The sequence below is a fragment of the Marmota marmota genome, unplaced genomic scaffold (genome assembly GCF_001458135.2).
Source record: "Marmota marmota marmota unplaced genomic scaffold, marMar, whole genome shotgun sequence".
NCBI classification, from domain to species: Eukaryota; Metazoa; Chordata; class Mammalia; order Rodentia; family Sciuridae; genus Marmota; species Marmota marmota.
The window spans coordinates 751,532-761,265 of NW_026000257.1; the positions used below are offsets into that span (position 1 = coordinate 751,532).

The 9,734-nt window shown below is 35.7% G+C and overlaps 1 pseudogene; it reads right to left on the reverse strand.

Moving 5' to 3' along the window:
* Positions 1–775: 775 nt before the first annotated feature.
* LOC107160662 lies at positions 776–1,354 on the reverse strand (annotated as a pseudogene).
* Positions 1,355–9,734: the final 8,380 nt, after the last annotated feature.

The window sequence follows — 9,734 nt, forward strand, 5'->3', positions numbered from 1 at the left end:
GTTTTCATTTGCATTCCCAGATTGATTAATGATGTTGAGCATCTTTCAAAATGCTTGTTGGACATTTGTATAATATTTTTGTAGAAATGTCCTTTCCAGTCCTTTGCTCACTTTTTAAATTGGGATAATTGATTCTTTTTGTGTGTTGTCTGGTTTTTATGAGAATGTGTGTGTGTGTGTGTGTGTGTGTGCGCGTGCGCACAGGTTTCATATTTTCAGTCAGTTCTGTGAAGGATATCCTAAACACTATATAAGTCACAAAAGAACATTTTTTTCTTCCACTATTAAAATAATGACATTCACAAACAATTTTTTTACCTTTATTTGATTTATTTATTTATATGTGCTGCTGAGGATTGAACCCATGGCCTCGCATGTGCTAGGTGACCACTCTATTGCTGAGCCACAACCCCAGCCCCTTCACAGACATTTTTAAGAAGCTTGTCTGCATCATCAGGGTGGTGATCCTGAATTTTAAGCAAAAGTATCACATTCTTGACACAGATTGCTTATAGGTACATTTGGAAATTGCTTTCTAGTCATGATAAACATCATATACAGGTTTTAAAAATATCCCCACTTTAGCTTTAAAAAATTAGTTGGGTCAAACATTTTTTTTCCAGAAGCAATGATATTGAGAACCCAAACTAAAAACCTAATAAATGGAGAAATACCTGGTCTCAATAAATGTCCCCGAATTTGTCTTTAAATGAGAAAAAATAATTATATGGAGCTTTTTAAAAAGTCTTTTGACAAGCTACCTTGGGAGCTCAATTCAAAATAGAAGTTGATGTACTAAAACAGATGTTTCAGTGCAGCTCCAAAAATCTTTATAAGTACAGCGATTTGGAAGGATAATCCTGGATCAGAAGTGTTATTCCTTGTGTATCTACTTTATGTGTGCATGCCTCAGCTTAGTTGTCATAATTGTCTAGGTAATTTCCTCCTGAGTAGTGGTCATAGCCACCCTGGCTCCTGCCACAGTAGTCTCGGGACTATCTGTATCCATATTCATAACCTCCAGGTCAACTGTCATACCTGCCATTCCCATACCCCTGGTCCCCACCATCTCTAGAATAGCTGCAACCATGATCTCTGCTGCCACGGGTAGATGTGCTTGGATGGTCCACATGGATCTGGCGACCATCCAGGGACTCTCCATTCATGGCTTTCATGGCATCTGAGGCATGTTCTGGGTTGGTGATGGTGATGAAGCCAAAAGCCTGGGATCACTGGGCCTCCCGGTCCTTGACAACAACCACTCAGAAACAGGCCCAAAGGTCTTCAGGACCTGCTCATCATCAGTATTGAGGGTGAGCCCTCCCATGAAAAGCTTCCCTTCTTAAGAAGACATGGCAGTGAATCTGAGTCCTGAAAATTAAAAAGTAAGAAAAGACAAGCTCTGAAGAGCAGGGAGAATAGGGCAAGTTATGGGATTTATTTATTTTGTTTATAAACCCCTTATTAGATATATGACTTGCAAATAGCTTCTTGCATTCTATGAGTTTTCTTTTTTTTAATTGTTATTTAGAGAGAGAGAGAGAGAGAGAGAGAGAGAGAGAGAATTTTTTAATATTTATTTTTTAGTTTTCGGTGGACACAACATCTTTGTTTGTATGTGGTGCTGAGAATCGAACCCGGGCCGCACGCATGCCAGGCGAGCGCACTACCGCTTGAGCCACATCCCCAGCCCTATGAGTTTTCTTTTCACTCTGTTTATTTTGTCCTTTGTTGCACGAAAGTGTTTACATTTGATGTAGTGCCATTTGTCTATCCTTGATTTTGTTACCTATACTTTTAGTGTCATAACCAACATTTCATTGCCGAACTCAATGCCGTGAAACTTTTCTACTATATTTTCTTCTAGGAGTTTTATACTTTGGGGCGTTACCCTTAAGTACATTTGAGTTGATTTTCGTTCATGGTATATTATAAGGGTCCAATTTCACTTATTTGCATATGGATATCCAGTTTTCCCAACACCATTTATTGAAGAAACTATCTTTTTTCCAGTGAACAATCTTAACATATTTGTTAAAGTTCATTTAGCCACGTATGTGAAGATTTGTCTCAGACTCTCTATTCTATTTCATTAGTTTCCATGTCTATCTTTATGCCAGTACCACACCATTTTTTTTAAATGTTATTGTATTTTTTGAACCTTTATTTATTCATTTTTATGTGGTGCTGAGGATGAAACCCAATGCCTCACATATGCTAGTCAAGAGCTTTACCACTGAACTATAACCATCGCCCCTACCACGCTGTTTTGATTACTATAGCTTTGTAATAAATTTTGAAATCAGACAAGGTGAGTTTCCATCTTTGTTCTTCTTTTCCAAATTGTTTTGGCTATTCAGGGTTCCTTGAAATTCTACATGTAGATTATATTATTTTTCTATTTCTGGAAAAAATGCTGTTGGGATTATATTGAATCTATAAATCACTTTGAGTAATATTAACATCCTATCAATAATTAGTATTGACTTTATTCCATGAACACAAAAATCTTTCCATTTGTTTATGTCTTTTTTTATCAATTTTTTTTTTTTAGTTTTCTTTCATCTCCTTGGTTAGGTCTGTTCCTAAATATTTTACTTCTTTTTGATCATATTGTAAATGGAATTGTTTTCTTAATTTCTTTTTTGAATTATCTATTGCTATTGTATAAAAATGCAGCTGATTTTTGTCAGTTGATTACATATCCTGCAACTTTGCTGAATTTATACTAATCTGGCTAGAGCAGGCATTCTTGTCTTATCCCTGATCTTAAAGGGAAATAGTTGGCTCATAAAATTAGCTTGGAAGTGTTCCTATTCTTATATTATCTGTAAGAGATTGTAAAAGCAATATTAATTGTTTAAATATTTGCTTATATTCTCATGTGAAACCATATGGGCCTATACTTTCTTTTTAGGGAGTCTTTAAGTTATAAATCATTTTCTTTAATCACTATAATATATATTTTTATTTTTATTTTTTGGTATCTCATTCTTCCAAGATTTTGTCCAGGTCTAAATTATAGATTTTATGAGCACTTGGGTTATTTGTTGCATTTTCTGTAATCCTCTTTACATTTGTAGTGTAACAAGTGTAAAAAGGTGATGTTTCTTATTTCATTTCTTTTTTTTTTGGCTCATCCCATCCCTCCTCCCCACACAACTCTTATTTCGTTCTTGATATCTATTATTTATCTTTTTATTTTGTTAACTTTACTAACGCTTCATCATTTGTTGATAATTTAAAAACACTAGCTTTTGATGCACTGATTTTCTAGATCATTTCCTGTGTGTGTGTATATGTGTGTGTGTGTGTGTGTGTGTGTGTGTTGCTGAGGATTGAACCCAGGGCCTTGTGCATGTGAGGCAAGCACTCTACCAACTGAGCCCCCATTTCCTATTTTTAATATTATTGTTTTCTATTCTTATCTCTATTATTTTCTTCCTTCTCCTTGCTTTATGTTTATTTTCTTCTTTTTCTAGTTGTTTGAGATAAAAAAAATTAGGTCACTGATTTGAATTGTTCCTCTTTTTAAAAAATTTTAATTATATTTAGAGGGGTACTGGGGATTGAACTCAGGGGCACTCGACCACTAAGCCACATCTCCAGCCCTATTTTGTATTTTATTTAGAGACAGGGTCTCACTGAGTTGCTTAGCACCTCACCATTGCTGAGGTTGGCTTTGAATTTGTGATCCTGCTGCCTCAGCCTCCTGAGCCACTGGGATTACAGGTATGCACCACTATGCCTGGCTAAAACTTTTATTTTATTTATTTACTTTTATGTGATGCTGAGTTTCGAACCCAGTGCCTCACACCTGGTAAGCAAGTGCTCTATCATTGAGCTACAGACCTACCCCAATCTTTCATGTTTTTAATGTAAGCATTTAGAGTTATAAACTTCCTGTTCTTCACTATTTTATTGTATTGCACATACATTGATTCTTTTGATTTCATTTTCATTCAGTTCTATGCTTATGTGTGTGTGTGTGTGTGTGTGTGTGTTTTGTAGATGGACACAATACCTTTGTTTTATTTATTTATTTTTATATGGTGCTGAGGTTTGAACCCAGGGCCTCACACATGTGAAATGAGCACTCTACCACTGAGCCACAACCCCAGCCCTCTATGTATATTTTTAAATTTCCTTTGAGACTTCTTTGATCTACTGATTATGCAGAAGTATGTTGTTCAATTTCTAAGAACATACAGATTTTGTTACTGATTATTAATTCTATTTTTATGGTTAGAGAACATACTCTGTATAATGTTTTAGTGTTATTGAGATTTATCTTTAAGGCATGATTTATTCTGTTGAATTTTCCATGTGTTCTTGTAAAAAACGTGTTTTCTGCTGTGTTTAGTATAGTGTTCCCTCCCCCCGCAGTTTATATATCAGTTATCTCATATTGATTTATTATATTGTTCACTTCTTTTACATCCTTGTAGATATTTTGCCTTGTAGTTGTATTTATTTTTAAATTGCTTTTATGTTTTGAATACATGACAGTGGAATGCATCACAATTCTTATTACACATATAGAACACAATTTTTCATGTCTCTGTTTGTAGTTGTATCTATTGCTGAGAGTGTACTTTTGAAGTCCCCTGGTACAATTTTGGATTTTTCTATTTCTCCTTTCTGCTCTATCAGTTTTTTTGAGGCTTCATTGTTTGATGCATATGTGTTTAGGACCATAATTTCTTCCTGGTGATGGATGCTTTATCATTACTTAGTGTTCCACCACATCTCTAGTAATTTCCTTTGCTTTTTTTTTCTATTTTATCTGATAGTAACATCAACATGCCTGCTTTCTTTTTATTTATTTCTGCATTATATGTCACATTTCATACTTTCACCCTAAATATTCTTTGAATTTCCAGTGAATTTCCTTTTTTTCCTTGTAAGCCATTTTATTTTATTTTTTACTTTTAAATAAATTGTATTGTATTTAATGTATACACCATGATATTATGGGATATATATAGATAGTAAAATAGCTACTATAGTAAAACAAATTAACATACTCATAATCTCAAATAGGTTCCATTTTTCTGTGTCTTTGTAACAAGAATAGTTAAAATCTGTTCATATAGCAAAGATTTCAAATGCAACATCTCTCATTGTATATTAAGTCTGTAGACATGTTAATCCCCCATATCTGCCACTTTGCATCCTGTGGCCTACACACATCTCCCCATTTTCCCCATCCCTGCTCCTGCCTCTTTAATTTTTTTTAAAAAATTCTCTCTCTCTCTCTCTCTCTCTCTCTATATATATATATATATATATATATATATATTGATTTTGATAAAATTCCGTATATCAGTAAGATAATGCATTATTTTTCTTCCTGTGCCTGGCTTATTTCACCTAGCAGAGGGCCTTCCAGTTTTATCTACAGTGTAGCAATGACAGGATCTCTTTTTTCAAGACTGAATAATACTCATACTTTATCCATTCATCTGTTGACAGTCACTAAGGTTGTTTTCACTTTTTTGCTATTATGAATAATGTGGCAAGGAACATAGGAGTACAAATATATTTACAGGGTGGTAATTTCATTTCCTTTGGGTATACAACCAGATGACGTTTTGCTGGGTCATAAAGTCATTCTATTTTTAATTTCTTTAGGAACCTGCATACTCTTTTCCATAAAGGCTGCACCAATCTAAACTCCTGCCAATAGTGTGCAAAGTTTACTTTTTCCACACTTTTTCCAACATTTGCTATCACTTGTCTTTTTGATAATAATCATTCTTACAGGTATGAGGTGATAGCTCATTGTGGGTTTGATGTGCGTATCCCTGGTAATTAGGGATGCTGAGCATTTTTTCATATGCCCGTTGGCCATTTCTGTGTCTTCCTTGGAGAAATGTCTATTCAGGTGCTTTACCCAGTCTTTAATCAGTTTACTTGTTATTCTGCTATTGCTTATATGGGCTCTTTATACATTTTGGATATGAATCCCTTTTCAGATATCTGGTTTACACATATTTTTCAACAAATCCATATGTTACCTCTTCATTTTGTTTATTATACCAAGGATGAGCCAGTCCTGATTATGAAATCTGGACTTCAAATTATTGCCCTTTTTTGTCACTGGAGATTTGGGGTTCTGTCATAACTGCCCAGTATGACTCAACTAATGGTAAAATGTAGAGTTAGAGAAATAAAGAGACCCTGCTTCATTTTTGTGAATGAAGCCTGCCTGGGCTTCTTCCCAGCTATAGCCTGAGGGATCTTCATTGAGAGGCACTGGGAGTTGACCCAGTGAACAATAAACCAGTTCTGTGGGTCTGTGTCTCCTCAGGGAAAAGACATGGGAATGAACAAAATGACTACTGTATAGGGTAGGAGTGGGGCATTCTTGTGTCCTCTGGATAAATACTAGCCCTACACTGCTACATTCTCCCTCATAATGACACATATTCTGATGTCTCTCACTCTGTTGCAGATAGTGTACACACCCATCCAAATGTCATAACTCACCCTGAAATGCCATATGTATCCATTCAAATAGACCTACATTCAGTTGTTGAGCTGCCCCCATAGAGACAGTACTGAATATCTGCAGGCATGATTAGTGCACTCTATTTATGAATAGGTAAGTTTCTGTAATTCTTAAAATTTCAACCATCTAAAGAGTCATCTTTTCCCTATTCTTCTTTCTGCTTTGTCTCCATTTGTTCCTTGAAATGTCTTTCTATTTGGCCTTTCTGGCATCTGCTCTCATTTTTTTAGTTCATATAAGAATGTTATGGTGGGGTTGGGGTTGTGACTCAGTGGTAGAGCGCTCGCCTAGCATGTGCCAGTCCCTGGGTTTGATCCTCAGCACAACATAAAAATAAATAAATAAATAAAGGTATTGTGTCCAACTACAACTAAAAGATAAATATTTTTTTAAAGAATGTCACCAATGCCCTTCTGCCTTCCTAGGGCTTATGATGATGCAAAAACAAGTCTACCAGCAACCTGAATAAGAAGACTGATTGTAGTGGTAGTGGGAGAAATTGATTGATGGGAAGTCTCCTGAATTCCAGTAGTTTTTCAATTATTTGTCCCCTCTGTGTTTCTTGAAGCATCCTCATACTGTTAAACCAGTTTCTAGTTCTTAATCTATTATTTCAGTAAGCAAGTTGTTCTCATTTAGACAGCATTTTATCTCTTAGTAGTTTGACCTTGACATTTACACTGTCCAGACAGCAAACACCTAGCAGGCAAAACTGTTGGTTTCTGCTATTTCTCAATTATCTTAGTTACAGTTAGAATTGGACCCTTTAGTTCATCATTTATAACTATTCCCCACATCTCTATTTATTGGCTTTCTTCACATACAATGTCATTTTATGTACCTCACATTTTACAATTTTGTTTAAATAGAAAACACACTCTTAGTCCTTTTGGAAATAACTCTCAGCTCTCAGTAAGTTATGTATTTGAGATTCTGTCCTGTAATTTTGCTACTATTGTTGCTTGCACAAAAGATTACATTCTTAAAGGCTCACATTCACTGTTAATATAAGCATAGTCAAATGGGATGAGTAAATTATCTATAGGTGGCTAGTTTTCAAGAGGACATATTTGGGATGATTTGTCTATCTCTGGAAAATAAAGCCTCTGTTCCCACAGTCTTTAGTAAAGTTGCATTCTTCTGCCCATCATGAAATAAATCCACTATTCAGATCAAACCTACATCATATGAAACCATCACTCCAAATAAGCCTTAAAGTAAGTATTCTCTAATATGTTATCAGAAAAGGAGAGTAGAAGAACCTCATGATAAAGATAAGATTGGTGCAATAAAGTGGTTTCAGGACAGGAGGCACTTTCCATTTTAGCTAATTTAAACACTCAAAGTCTTGCCTAAAATACTCCTTACCAGCTTTGTTAATAATCCTGGCTCACAGTGAATTATAACACAAAATATTACCTGAGAAACATATAAAAGCCATTTTGTACCTTTGCATTAAGATTACCCTGTCTGATTGTTAATAGTTGTTAATACTTATTTGTGGCAAGGGACTAATTTTATCATGACTCCTGAATTTATGTTCCCTATTTAGTAGTTTCATTTTAATTTTTTAAATTGCAGTTGTACACAATACCTTTATTTTATTTATTTATTTTTATGGAGTGCTGAGGATTGAACCCAGTGCCTCATATGTGCTAAGTAAGCACTCTACCACTGAGCCACAACCCCAGCCCTAGTAAATTCATTTTTATCTAATGAATTAAAAATATCAGCATGAATATCTTCCTAAGAGAGAGGATTAAATAACATCCCAGGGTCCTAGAAAAGGGCGTGGATACTTCATCATGAAATATTTGAAATATTCCCAACAGAAACATTTAAGCAATGACAAATGCAGTAGTTGATACTATGCACTAAGTGTGGAAAGAGGCGCCTACCACTTTTGTCCACTCCATAAAGTTCTGTCAGTATCAGTTTTGTAAAAGCATGCTCCTGCTAAAACTCTTTCAACATCTCCTGCAGGATAAACATAAAACTATGTCATGTGAGTTTTAAAGGCTTGCTATGTTTTGATCAAACTACCTTAACAGCTCTATGTCTCTTCTTGTTCTTCTAAGAGTCATCACTCCCCCTTAAAACACCCACATCAACACAGAACTCTCTGTCCTTTTCTAAGTCACAAATATATTCTCCCCTAAAGTCTCGGACTGTGCCTATTCTTGGTGACTTTGCTCTATGTTTCTTGCAGCCAATTTGGTGATTGCTTGTCCTAAATTGTCAGTGCTTTTTGATTGTTTACCCTGGAACCTGGGTCGGGGGGTGGTGCGGGAACCACAGTGCTGTCCTTGGGTCAGGCAGAAAAGATCACCCTCTAAGTAGCGCTGCTCCAGGCAGGGTTGGCAGCAGAACAATGGAACTTTCACTTATTTTTCCTGTGTGGGCCCTCTCTTTGGAAACATTATGTCTCTGGCTTCTAAATATTTCCAAATTGGGGAAATTGGACTCATCTCAACACCCCAAACATGGAAAACTTTATTAGGAACTTCCCATTGAAAGCCTCCCAGTCTGATTCTTTCTGTCTTAATATGAATTTCTCCTGGTCCCTGTTTTTGATGTTGTGTTTGAAATCTTCCATATTTCTTTAAGGCTTTTCAGTTCTATGTGGAAGGTGTTGGGGCAGAAAATTTAAGACAAGGTGCTAGGCAGGTAACATTACTTCCCTGCAGAACAGTTTGTATGATAGATGAGGGGCGAGTCCATTACCCCATTCCTTTCCCTCCCCATGCTCAGCTGCCCTGCTGGATAGTCTGAACCACTTTTTAATCTCCTAATTGGATGATAGGAGAGATTCCAAGGCCGCCTCAGAGATATGAGGTGCCCTTGTTTTGGGTGGCTTATTGTTCTGCCTCTGAAAACCACTAACACTGATTTTTAGTCCCAGCACTAGGGCAGAAAAACAGGAAAGAGGAAGAAGGAAGTTTAGATTTAACAATGAACTAGAACAAAGTTTTTACATTAGTCCCCAGAAAATATTGTGCCTTAATTTTCTTCAATATATGTAAATTGAGAAATAGAAAAATAGGAAAAATAACTGATCGCACCAAAATTCTATATCATATGTTTGGTATATATATGCACTTGAGAAATGAGTGTGAATTACAAGCTTTTTATGATGAATGAAGGCTGAGGAATTTAGTCATCAGCAGATCAGTACTATAAGTAATGCTAATAAAGTACTTCAGACTGAAGCAAAATGAAA